Source organism: Nannospalax galili, unplaced genomic scaffold (assembly GCF_000622305.1).
Source record: "Nannospalax galili isolate Female #2095 unplaced genomic scaffold, S.galili_v1.0 scaffold547, whole genome shotgun sequence".
In the NCBI taxonomy this organism is placed as follows: Eukaryota; Metazoa; Chordata; class Mammalia; order Rodentia; family Spalacidae; genus Nannospalax; species Nannospalax galili.
In genome coordinates, this window is record NW_008355824.1 from 2,115,155 (window position 1) to 2,129,220 (window position 14,066).

Genomic DNA, 14,066 nt, shown 5'->3' on the forward strand with positions numbered 1-14,066 from the left:
CTAGGAGAGTTAGCCGGTGGTGCAGGCCCAGGGAAGCAGAGCGAGGTGAGGGCGGGGCCAGGACCAGAAGTGGTGCTCCTGGAGCCCAAGAAAGGGACTGAGTTGGTCTGGGTGAGAAGGTCAGTAAGCAGTATTGGTTCCCCAGGTGTCTGGGGCCCCAAGAGTAGGAATGGCGCAGGGCCCAAACTAAGAGTATGGAACGGCGGTGGGGATGGAAGGGTGAATGTGGCTTAGGGAGTTCCGGCACAGAGGGCTGCGCTATAGACTTACCCCAACAGGTCTGAGGATAGTAGTGCAGGCTAGCGTGCCTAGGATTTTGACAAATTTTCTTGGTTAGAAAGCCAGAAAGACTTTTAAGAAAATATTTACATCTCAAAGAAGAGGAGGAAGAACTACAATTATATTTTTTAGATTAGGTACATCAAATAAAGGAGTGTCAGGCTCATAGAAATGTGATGAAGATTTTCTGAAGGTCAGTTGAACTGAGGACTTTGCTCAGGCCTTGTTGGTCATTCTTTCTTACTACTTATAGTAGAGATTTTCAGTTATTGGCCAAGTAGTTTTGCTAAATGCTTCCTTTATTTACAGAACTTGATGTTTTGATGCTGCTTGCATGAATGTCCTGACAATAAGACAAAGCCACTTCCTCCAGTCCATACGCCTGCTTACTCAATTCTGGCCAAAGATAAGTGAGTGAACATTGAATTTACTATCTCCAGGCAAGAAAGGAGTTTTTCCTCCTCTGTTTCTTCCAATCCCCCCTGAGTAGGAAATGGAGAGGCAGTGAGAGCTAGAGTATGCATTTCAAATTGCTGCATGCTATAGATATAGAATGAAATGTGAGAGGGACTTTGAGCCATACTTAAAAAAATATTAAATTGAGTACCACAAATTCTGCAGCTGACCCCATTTAGAAGTTAGAGTCTCATGAGAAAAATAACAGTCAAAAGAAAGAAATCTTTTTACAATGGATACTATGAAAACATGAAATAATATAATACAGAAAGGAAACAAGATGAAGGGAAAGGATTTGGGGACAAAAATTTCAGGAAGTGACTTTAGAAGCAAGATCTAACAGAAACCTAAATGATGAGATCATGATGAAGAGAGGCCAGCTATAATCCCTATGTATTCCTAGGGATGAGGCAATGACAGTAAGTAGTGTGTAGAAATGAGTAACAACTTCATAAGTTCCAGAAATGGAAGGAAGACATTGTCACATGCAAAGAGTAAACAGAAAGCTGGAGCGGGAGGATGAAAGCACATGTCACAAGGCAGATCAGCAGGTCACAAAGCAGAGCAGCCATGCCATCGGGTTTTGGTTTCATCCCACTGGGATGGAAACTTCCAGGCATTTCAACTTGGGAGTCATATGATTCAAAGACAATACTTGAATATGCATGCATTCACTTTCATCAGCAAAGCTTCCTCCTGCAACGGAGGTTGATGAACACAAAAGTCTGCAACTGGCCAAAGTATAAAGAATAAGAGACTGCTAAGTGTGGGTACCTGAACAGGACTCCTATATTAAACTTCCCCCACCCAGGTGTCAGGGAACATTAAGATTGTAAGAGACAGGAGAGGTGGTGCATGACCATAAGGAAGCAGTCTTACAGGCTTCTGGGACCTTGCTCATATGAACTTACATCAATGGTGATAGCATGTACAAGATTCATGCAAACTCAATCAGACAAAAACCAGCAGAGTACTGGGGAAATGGGCAAGAGGTCACAACTTTGGTGTGGAACTATTGGCAGCTGATCACTGCTGGGTAAGGAAGAGCTGGTCTTCTTTCAGGTAGTGATGGTAGACAGGCTGACTGAACAGGCTCTAGTAGATTAACTCACATTGAAGGACCTCTGGGTATAAAATCTTTATTCACTAGTTCTTAACATATGACAAAATGCATGAAGTCCTGTGGCTCAGCTATGGAGGGATGCAGATAGAGAAAAAGGTGCTAAATATGATTAAGATGTATAAAATCCACAAAAATTCAATAAATGTACATTTAAAATACATAAATAAATAAATAAAAAATACCCTTCCTTCTGTTATTTTAGAATGGAAATTTGGGGATTTTTAGTTGTATGTCCAAGATAATATAGGCAATAATCAAGAGAGCCACAGATTAAAATGAATTTATTTAACTTGTGGGCCCATGTTCTGCCAGTTGTGAAAGTGCATTTAGTATGACAATAAAGGATGTGATTTTGTTCCTACTACAACAACCAGAATTATTATTGGTCAACCGGAGAAGTCTCAAAGATAGGGAGTCAGGCTGAGAAGAGAGGAACATGGGAGTCTTGAGGAAGGTTGGGGCAGGGTTTGGACTAGAATATTACAGTGAAGACAGAGATTTCTCACCTGTCACTGCTTCCAAGGAACATGGAACTCTGGGGATGTTTAACAATGCTATTCTATATACAACTGTAATCAGATTCTCTCAAAATGAACTCATTTAAGGCATCTTCACAAATAATAGTGCCTGATTTAATACTGCAGCAGGTCTATCCTGCAACTTTATACCTAGAAAGGCAGAGAAACAGAACAATCGGAATTAAGTGAGACCAGTAGGTGCTATTAGAAAAATGATGCAATTCTCTATTTCCCTGGAGGCCTCCACCCAGTGTTTTATGCCTTTTACAGTGGGAAGTCTCAACTAGCTAGAAACTACTAAAGAGCTTTAGGCTCCAATCTAGACCTATAAAGTTAAGATCTACTTTTAAAAACACCCAAGTGACTGATGTGCTAAAATTTTGAACATTACTGATTGGAAGTTGAATAGAACTTTTATTCCTGGAACTTGCACAAAAGGGCTGTGCACCCTGAGCAGAATGCTACTAAAGCAGAAAACATTGTCTTACATTGGCTTGTGTATTTGAACACTTGGTCACTAGTTGGTGGTATTGCTGGGGTGGTTGTGGAACTTTTAAGAGGTACAGCCATGCTGGAGGAAGTACATCACTGGGGGTGAGCAGGAATCCCTCTCTCTCTCTTTCTCTCTCTCTCTCTCTCCCTCCTCCCTCCCTCCCTTCCTCCCTCCCTCCCTCCAAGGGAGCTATCTGTGAGCAGGGAGCAATGCCATGCCTTCTTTGCCATAGTGGACTCCATCCTTCTGGAACATTAAGATAAAATTAACCTTTATTCTTTAAGTTGCTTTTGGTTATAGTATTTTAATACACTAATAGAAAAGTGACTTTAAAAAAGTTTTGTTTCTAAACACCCAACAAATATTCTATCACAATTTCCTTTATCTTACTGAACTTTAAAAGATATAGATATAATTGTAGGCTTTCCTTGAATTACACAGAATTGAAACCTGGGTCCTGCATATACTAAGCATCATTCTATCAAACAGATTTATAATACCAGCACCCTCACTTTAGTTTTTTAACAATGAATATATAAATTGAAAAAGTTAAGACTGAGGATGGAGGGATGTCTCAGTGGTTAAGAGCACTGGCTGCTCTTGCAGAGGATCCATGTTTGATTCTCAACACCCACATAGCAGATAACAATCATTCATAACTCCAGTTCCAGGTGATTCAATGCCCTCTTTTGACCTCCATGTTCATTGAACAGCACAGGTGCACTTAGACACATGCAGACAATAGTTATATATATGAAATAAAAATAGTGAATAAAATATTTTTTAAAACCCTTTCTTTAAAAAAAAAATGAGAAAAAGTGAAGCTATCACTGTGGGAATTGTTATTATCTCACCCCAGCATTTCTTGTCTAGGAATAATATTTTATTTGAAATTATATCTTCCCCATATTCCTTTGTTCTGCTCCATCACAGCCAATGATGTTGTGTGAAGCTTACGTGTCTGATACCAGGAACTAACAATTTGATGACATATGCTTTTTGTTTTTTCCCCCTCTGGAAGATTTTTAGAAGCTTTTCTTTGCAGCCAAAGTGTTGCTCGATTTCATTATATGTTGTCTCAGCATGAGAATTCATTAAACTGAGCACTCAGCAGACATTGTTAATCTTGAAAACATGGTTTATTTCTGTTCTTTGAAATGATGTAGTTCTCTGGTAATTTCTTTTCTATTTTATTTGTTTACTCTCACAGGAACTTCTATTATTAAAATGTTGGACTGCCTAGACTAATCCTGTGAGTTTTATTTATTTATTTTCACTTTTTCTCTCATTTTACATCAGCATTTTGAAATGTTAACCCAGTTTTAATTTCTGAAAGTTCATTTTCTCTCATTGTACTTTTCTTTCTATAAAAAATAACGGACTTTCATGTTACCTTTGAGGTCCTTTTGTTTCATGGTTTATTTTCCTTTGTTTCATAGTTTGGGCCATATGTTAGGGTCAGATAGTTAATATAAACATACTTAATACTCCATATAATTAATTTTTTGAAGCAGAATATTAGATAAGCACTTAACAAAATGTTAATTATAGTTCTGAATTTTTTTGAAGTTTCAAGTAAATTTATGGTGTTCTTTAAAAAGTTGTTTTACTTTTAAAAATATTGCTTATTATCATTTTTTAAATGTGTATAAGTGTATTTCTTGCATGTATATGAGTGCATCCATATCATGCAGTGTCACGGAGGTTAGAAGAGGGCTTTGGAATTCCCTGGAACTGGAGTTAAAGACGGTTCATAGCCCCCATGTGGATGCTGGGAATCGACCCTGGGTCCTCTGCAAGAGCCGTCAGTGCTCTTAAGTGCCGAGGCATCTCTCAAGCCCCAAAAGTTGTTTTACTTTTAAAAGCAATAATTGTATACATTTATGGGTTGAAATGTGATGACTTCATGCACATAAAATGTAGAATGATTAAATTTTTAAAATTCACGTGGATATGATATTCTCAAGAAAGCAGATGTTTTCATGTTCTTGTGAATAACTATAAATTCTCCCACCTTCTTAAAGTATTTTAAAATATATTCTGAGTCACATAAAGCTTTTATGAGGAAAGAATAGAAGATGCCATATATGGAATGTGAAGACTACTAAACTTGACTGAAAACCTGTTCCTAGCTGTCCTTCAGTTAATCGTTAAAATTCTCCATTCTCCCCTACTTCCATCTTCCAAACCAAGAAAGTGCATATTCTTCATTCAAGCTCTTTAAAGAACTCCTCTTGAAAAAAATGAACCCATATCCCCTCCCCCTACTTCACACACACCTTTTCTTTTCAGGTTACCTGTCCAAACAATATGGTCTCCTTTTTATTTTTACTTTTTTACTATTCTCATTCTCCAACAAGTCACATCTCAATTGGGTTCACAAAGGAAAGGGTGGAGATGTTTGTGATCTGTCTCTATACTTCCAGGACAAGCTCTGGTGTTTTTGTTTCTTCATTCAAATCTTATTAGAGAACAGCTTTCAGTAATAGAAAAATACTTAAGTCTGACTATATAAATCAAGTATATGCTCAATTGGTATTTATACTGCCTGAAATGGGTTGTATACTTTTTTTCATTTTAATTAATAGTTTTTTGCATGGATACATAAAGTATTTATTGAGATATTCTGTGCTTAAATCGAGGTAAGAAATATCTATGTGCCATCAAGTACTAACATGTACCATAGTTACATCGAATAGTTGAAGATGATTAAGGGCAGGAGACAAGGGAGAGTTGGTCAGTGCTTGCCTGGCAGGTGCAAGGTTCTGGGCTCTATCTTATTACTACAAATCAGTAAATGAAAAAAATTAAATAAATTAAAATAGAGAAAATGATTATACTACTGGGACTGATTATGAATATGCAGCACCTAGAAATTATAGATAACCAACACTTTCAGAAAGAAAATTATAAACATGGAAATTGAGGAAAAATATAAAGAAGAAAAATCTTTAAATCTTTCCTTTATTTTGAGAGATGGAAATTACAGAAGCATCAACAAAGGAACATAACAATTTCTTAAGGAGTTTGAGGAAGAGTAAAAAGCAATAGGTTACTTCAAATCAAGGGAGGGAAATGTTTCAAGAATCAAGGCTCAAAGTGATCAGTATAATTCTGGAGGAACCAAGAAATATTATGTTTAAAGGAAAAGTCATTAGATTTGAGTGCCTCTAGGTAATAAACCTCTGACATTACCTGATAAGCACAGGGGAGGCAGAAAAGAATTTTATTCTTTGACTATTTAAACATCAGTCCTCTTAAACAGGGAATGAATACATATTATGTATCTCTATAGAACTGTAAGAACATCAAAATCTGCTAGAAAGTAATTTAAATAATTTCAAAAAATCACTAGAAAATTATATAGAAATAATTTTATACAAATAACTTCTTTCAGATATACAAATTGAGTAAATTCCAAAGAAATCCTGTTTAGGGGCACTAAGTTCAGAAAAGATAAGACAAGTACAGTTTGTAGAGTGATTCAAGCAGTAGCTGATGCTACATTCTGAAAAATTACTTCATTTGTACAATTGAGTCCAGAGGGAGTGGAAACTTTGACTACTGCTTTCTTTAGTGCAGTCTTAAAGAAGATCAGTAGAGGGTCTGGCCCAAACCCCTGCTTTCTGTTGTCACCCTCTTCATTATACAACCCATTCTCAAGTCAGAGGGTTTCCACTTTTGCCATAGTTCTCTGTACTTGTGCTGTCAAATTTATGCAGTTGCTGACCTTTTTTTCCATTAAAATCATCGTTGTCCTAATCACAATCTATTCTGTTCAGCACTTTCATAATGTCTGTCACTTCGGAAATTAACACAGCCATAAAATTAGCATAGTCTGATAGCTTGAAAGATAAAGGTTTTAAATTGCTAAATCTTACAGACCTCTCATGAGTTCTTGCTGATCTGTTAGTGAGTTTGTGAATATTGTGACAACACCCAGTGACAGATCAAAGTAAGGATTCTATGTGAGCATAGCTAGGTGAACCAATAAGTTTATTGGGCCAATTATACAGCATGGGTGAGGGATTGTTTACAGGAGCAAGGGGGATCACAGAACAGCCCCACCACTAGAATATTTCATCCCAGCACAGAAAATGTCTTCTCTGTAACTGCAAAGATGTAGTCCTACAATCCCTTGGCAAAACTGTTACTCTCTATACATACTCTAGAACATCCAAATGCTATGAGATCATGTGCAGCCGGGGTAAAATTACATCTGGCTGGCAGGTAGTTGCAAGATCAGAGACCGAAACCTTAGGTGAGGGTCTAATGAACTTTCCCACATTCTTATTCTGAGAGAATGTCAACAGCTTGTATTGAGGGTCTCTTCCTAGTAGGATGGCTGCTATTACTCAACTGGCAATGGTTGTTGAACTCAGAGGTCAACTTCTATTACAGGTAAGGAAAAGATACCATACCCTTTTAATTTTAGCACAAGAATATTATTACCAAAGTAAATCTTAATATCTGGATCTTAGGTCTTTGACATAGGGACTGTCAGGTAAATATATTCTATTATTGAATATTTGCTATCATGTGACAGGTTGCCTTTAAAACATGATCATGGCATAGAAACCCTAAGGCTAGCTGAGAAACTACTGGCAACAGATAGCTGCTGGCAGAGGGAGAGCCAGTTTTCTTTAAGGGTGTGATAAGTTAACAAGTCTACAATGGATGGAGAACCACATAGAAGGATATTTGGGTACACAAATTTGACTCAATTGGCCTTAATATTTATACCAGATTACATGAAACCAGGTAGGGGAACTTAAATGTGTGATGCAGATACGGGAGGGAGTCTAAATATGATGAGAATATATTTTATGAAATTTGTAGAAGTTCAATAAAAAAGAGGGAATAATCACCCTTTAAACAGGACCCTAGACAATTATCGAAATACCCATTTAGGTAAATCACAATGTTACAATGGTAAAAATCTCCTTCAATGTTTATGAGTCTCTGCTGTATCCTTTATGAAATGAAGAAATTGATATTGCCTAGAATTAGCATTGCACGTTTATAAGAATGAAGTGAGATATTTCTTGTGAGCATATTTTGTAAACTTTAGTGTAACATAGAAATTTAACTTAAGACAGAAATTTTGAGAGACCCTATAGCCTTTGGAGACATTTATTAAGAGTTACTGGTGTTTTAATAGGAAAATGTACATGATTAGAAAACATTAAGAAATGAAGGGCTTAGGAAAAAAGAGTTAATGGGAAAAAAAAAGAGATCTCATTTGGACCCAGGCTGTTAGTTGAGAAAAGTGGCTACGTATGTCACAGCCAGATTGGAGTGGGGAGACGGTTCCTAATTTTTATTTGTCCTACAACCTAAAAGGTATTAAGAAAATGAAATTCTGAACAGTTTTTCTGAGGACATAGTGGTGATGAGTTTAACTGGTTCTTAAAAAAATAATTTTCTTGTAATGATGCAATGGGTATTTGATAAAGGCAAGGAAAAGACAAACTATAAGTAGATTATGTATTTTCTACTCTTCTAGGGATTCTATTTGTATATTATTTTATAACAATATTTTCTTGCTTTATTATACTGAAAATGCAGTAAAACTCATTCATTTGGAATGTACAACTTGATGTGCCTCTACAGTTAAGACTAGTATGTCCATCAACAATGATTTAAGGGATATCCATCACCTAAGAATGCTTATTTTCACTGTTTTTTTTTCTACTCATTCCTCTCTCTCACCACATTCTGCCTTCAGTAAGTGATTATTTCCATTCTGTCACTGGAGTTTTAGATGCCATATAAAAGTAATTTTGCAAAGCTTTATCTTTTGTGACTGATTCTTTTTCATTTAACCTAGTGATTTTGATGGTTGTGTTAGTGAGGGCTCTTTAGAGAACCAGAACTGATAATTGAATATGTTTCTGTAGGGTCCTGGTAGCCCAGCTATGGCTGGGCCACAGCAAAAAGACTGACAATCTGGTAGTTGTTCAGCCCACAGGAATGCATGGATCAGCAATCCCTGTCTGGCATTGAAGGTCTTGAGGATCACTGCAGGCCTAGTGATCTTCAGTCAGCTAGAGTGAAGGTAAATAGGCAAAAAACAAGTTTCCTTCTCCCGTGTCCTTTCATTTGGTTTGTGAACAAATGTTTTTTTCTAAGGCTGTAAAGATGGCTCAGCCATTAAGACACAGCTCTTCCTGAGGAACTGGGTATGGGTCTCAACACCCACATAGCACCTTAAAACCTCTGTAACTCCAGTTCCACGGGCTCTGATGCCCTCTCCAAGCACCAGGTACACCATGGAACATATACATACATGCAGGCAAAATATTTATACATATAAAGTAATAATAAATCTTTTTTTAAAAAATAAACAGTTTAAGGTGGATTTTTTGGATTCAAATAATCTGATCCATAAAATCCCTTACAGTGGCTTTCAGCAGCTGGCCTTTTAGTTGATTACAGACCCATTCAAGTTCATAATCAATATTAGCTATCACAATGGTCATCCATAGTTTTTTAATGTATTGCTGGTTTATTCATTTTTACTACTTAGTGATATTTCATCACTGACATGCAAAATTTTCTATACTCATTTGTTAAATGGACATTTGGTTTGTTTTTAGATCTGAGTTACAGTTTCTTTCTGAATTATATTTCTCTTCTTGTGGATTTCATGGTGTATACAATAAAATATGATCATAGCACTTAACACTTTCATCCCCCAACACTTCCCATATCTGCCAAACATGTCCTCAAAACTTCACTTCCTTCCTTCCTTCCTTCCTTCCTTCCTTCCTTCCTTCCTTCCTTCCTTTTCTTTCTTTCTTTCTTTCTTTTTCTTTCTTTCTCTTTCTTTCTTTTCTTTTTCTTTCCTTCCTTCCTTCTGTCCTTCCTTCTTTCTTTTCGTTCTTTTTCTCTTCCTCTCTTTCTCTCTTTCTCTCTGCTCTCCCTCCCTTCCTTCCTTCCTTCCTTCCTTCCTTCCTTCCTTCCTTCCTTCCTTCCTTCCTTCCTTCCTTCCTTCCTTCCTTCCTTCCTTCCTTCCTTCCTTCCTTTTCTTTCTTTCTCTTTCTTTCTTTTCTTTTTCTTTCCTTCCTTCCTTCTGTCCTTCCTTCTTTCTTTTCGTTCTTTTTCTCTTCCTCTCTTTCTCTCTTTCTCTCTGCTCTCCCTCCCTTCCTTCCTTCCTTCCTTTCTTTCTTTCTTTCTTTCTCTCTTTCTCTCTCTCCCCTCTCTCCCTCCCTCCCTCCCTCCCTCTTTTCTTTCTTTCTTTCTTTCTTTCTTTCTTTCTTTCTTTCTTTCTTTCTTCTTTCTTTCTTTCCTCATTAAGTTCAATTAGTGCTGCCCCCTTGTGCATGGGGGTGGTACATCTACTGAAGCCCAATCTATCAATGGGAATACTCTTAGAAAGGAATTATACTTCATCCCCCAGAAGCTCTCAACTATTAATAGGTCCTCATTAGGGAATGGGACCTGGAGATACCTTCCTCCATGTATGCCAGCATTATGATTGGCTTGATCTTGTGTGTGTCTTTGTAAGTAACCATAGATGCACTGAGCTCATGAGTGTGATAGCCATGTCATCTAGAAGGCAGCATGCCACAGTATTCCTTGCTGTCCTCTGGGTCTTCCATTTCTTCCATTTCCTTCTCCAAAATGTTCCCTGAGCCATGGTAGGGCAGGGTTTGGGATTGATAAATGTGCTCCATTTAGAGCTTAACACTCAGTTTCTTATTTGCAGAATGTTTACTGATTATGTGTCTCTGTATTAATTGTTTCCCACTGCAAAAAGAAGCTTCTTTGACCAAGATTGACAGAAACTCAAGCCAATGAGTATAAACATAAATATTTAGAAGGCAGTTTGACAACATGACCGTTGAGGAAACCAACAGTAGAAGGTTCCATCTAAGGCCTGTGACCTCCCCAGTCACTTGCTTTAGAACAAAATATTTAAGAACAACAGACATTAAATTCCTTCCAGAAGAGCAGGCCTCAAATTCAAATCCAATCATAAAGTGATTACTTAGCCCGTAACAGTCATGTCATGATTGTAGTCAGTGGGCATATCTTGTGTAGTAGGACATAATTATGGCATGCAGTCATCATGGATAAGACCACTGATGCCTTTTCTCTCCCAGAAACACAGAATACCTTCTGGACAATACCTTCTTAACCACTGAGCCAATTCTTCATCACCCTATTATTCATTTTTATTCTAATTTATATCTTAGAAGTCCATGCACCCTACAACTTTGTCAATGCTTGATAGCATCAGGCTTGTTCATTTTACTTATCCTATTCAGCAAGTAGTTGTATCACAATGAAATTTAAATTTATATTTTTCTAATGAATCATGATATTTGGCACCATTAATTATAATTCTTGCCATGAAGATTTTTAATTTAATGTTTTATATATTCAGTTTTCTTTTATGTGTATGTCTGTTTTTCCTGCATGTACGCAAGTGCACTTGTGGTGAGCAATATACAGAGGTCAAAAGAGGGCATAAGATCCCCTGGAACTGGAGTTATGTTGATTGCTTAGCCACATTGTGGGTGTTGGGAACCAAACCTGGCTTCTCTGTAAGAGTAACAAGTGTTTTTAATCACTTTAGCCTCCAATTTTTTGTTTTGTTTTATATTTATTTATTTCCTTAATAATAAACTTTCTGTGTTAGTCAGGGTTCTCTAAAAAAAAGAATTAAGAAAACAAATATACAAATATAGGAATTTATTCGATTAATTTACAGGACAGAGTCCGAGTAGTTCAACAGTGACTGTACCACACTGGAGAGGCTGAGAATCTGATAGGTCCATGAGACTGTATGTCTCAGCAGTCCCAAATTGGTGCTGAAGGCCTGGAGGATTCCTAGAGCTCTGCTAGTCTTAAGTCAACATTGGAATCGAGGGAAATTAATTCTACTATCAGCAGAGGAATGCCACAGCAGGCAAATGAACTCATCAGTAAGAGAACTCATCAGACAAAAAGCAAGGTCCCTTCTTCCAGGCCTTTTATATGGGCTGCAATCAGATGGTAATACCCACATTTATGGGGGTCTTCCAGCTTCAAATGATCCAATCAAAACAATCTCTCTTATTTTAATTAATTCCAAGACATGCAGAGGTCCTTGCTGAGGGTGGAGGAAATAAAGAATGGGTAGTAAAGGAGCAGAGTTATAAAAATATCAGTTGAGGTCATGTGACCATGTGTAGAAATAAGGGCTATAATTGGCATGAGTTTTTCTGTCCTATTTTGTTAGGAATATGCCTGTGCATGTATATACATATATTAATCAGGTATTTATGTTTTATTTCCTTTTTAAAAGATGTATAATTGAATTAAGTGGTTAAGTATTGTAAATCTATATTATCTTTAGGTTAGGAGCTACTAAAGGATTAAAAATTTCTCGAGGACCTTACCACCTACTTAAAATATATGATATGTTTGTGATTGTATGCAGGATAGTAGTATCTTCTTAGGCAGAATTGTGACCTTGCCATTATTTTCATTTGAAAAATAAGCATGACACAAGATTATTCAATTGGGTGTCAAGTTGACAAGGGGTGGCCTTGTGATGGCTAATATTGTTTGTCAACTTGGCTGGATCTAAAATTAACTGAAATGAGAGTTTCTTGATTGGATCATTTGATGCTGGAAGAACAACCATAAATGCAGGCATTAACTTCTGATGGAAGCCCATGTAAAAGGCTACGGCAGAAGGGAGCTTTTGCATTTTACCTGTTACCTTCTCTCTCACTGGTGAGTTCATCTTGTTGTTCTGGCATATCTTTGCTTATAGTAGAACCAACCTCTTCAGATTCCAATGTAGACTGAAGACTAGCAGACCTCCAGAAATCCTCCAGGCCATCAGCACCAGATTGGAACAGCTGAGACACCCAGCCTCATGGCTGATGGATTTAGCAACTAGCAGATTTTCAGCCTCTCCAGTGTGTTGTAGCCATTGTTAGACAACTCAGACTCTATCCTGTAAGATAATTTAATAAATCTATATATATGCTTTTCATTTAAAAATGAAGCATGACATAAGGTGATGCAATTGGACATCAAGTTGACAAAGGGTAGATTTACAATTTGTATGTTTTTAGAGAACCCTGACTAATACAGATTGTGGTACCGGTTCTAGAGAAACAGAATTGAAAGGACAAATTTCTTTAAGGGATTCGGTGGTATCTGGATCAGGTTCTCCACCTTAAGGAACCAATAGTTACTAAAGACTCCTTTGGTATCACAAATGGCACTGAAAATTCATTTCCTGAACTATTTAAAAAATTAGGAAGATAAACACATTTGAATCTTCCAACTCACCTCTTGTGAAGAGCAAGGAATTTAAACTTTATATATAAAATGTTTGACAATTTGGGGAAAAATGAGGAAATTAATGATTTGGACTGGTTGTGTTTTTTGTCTCTGGATAAAGTGATGGCAGAAAAAGAATAAGCTCAATGATAAAATTAACTAACTCCACATTTTCATTAACAGTCTAAAGATTTCTAAATGTGCCCTAGAAGAGCATCATAGCTCCAGCAGTCATAGCTCTCAAGTTGCAGAAAATCAAGCTGAAATCCTCATTATAAGTTTGGCTTATTTACAACAAAACTTTAATTCCAAGCCTTGAAGAGTGCGCACTGTTAGGGAAACAATGGGATCCTCTAACTTGGGATGGAGATGTATGGAATAAGACTAACGAAGCTGGGGACTTTGAACTATCGGACTCTCAAGGATTTCTTTCACCTGATGAATTAGTCTCTTCACCCTCAGCAGAGAATGCATCTCCATATCCTGCAGATCTGCCCTCCCCAGTTTTGACTCAGGGAATTAATCCCTTGGGGTAAGACAAGCTGATGTCTCTCAGCACTCACTAATTTTTGTCTCTAGACCTATAACCAGACTCAAGTCTAAGCAGTCCCCTAAGGTAAGATACAAAGTATGGTCCAAGAGGAGGTGCCCTATACCACTAAAGAACTTGTTTCTCTTAAGGTCTTACAGAACTCTTCTTTATGGCTTCAATTATAAATTTTATAATTCAACTATTAACCTCAGGATCAAGATATACTTCAGGTTATCTTTTTGCATGTTTTAAATTCAGGATTTAAATCCCTATAAATGCACTAACAGACAATGTTTAAGTAACATTTGTTCATAAAGATAATTACCTATGGATTTATCACAGGATGTTTCTCAAAAATTGAAACATTATATATATATA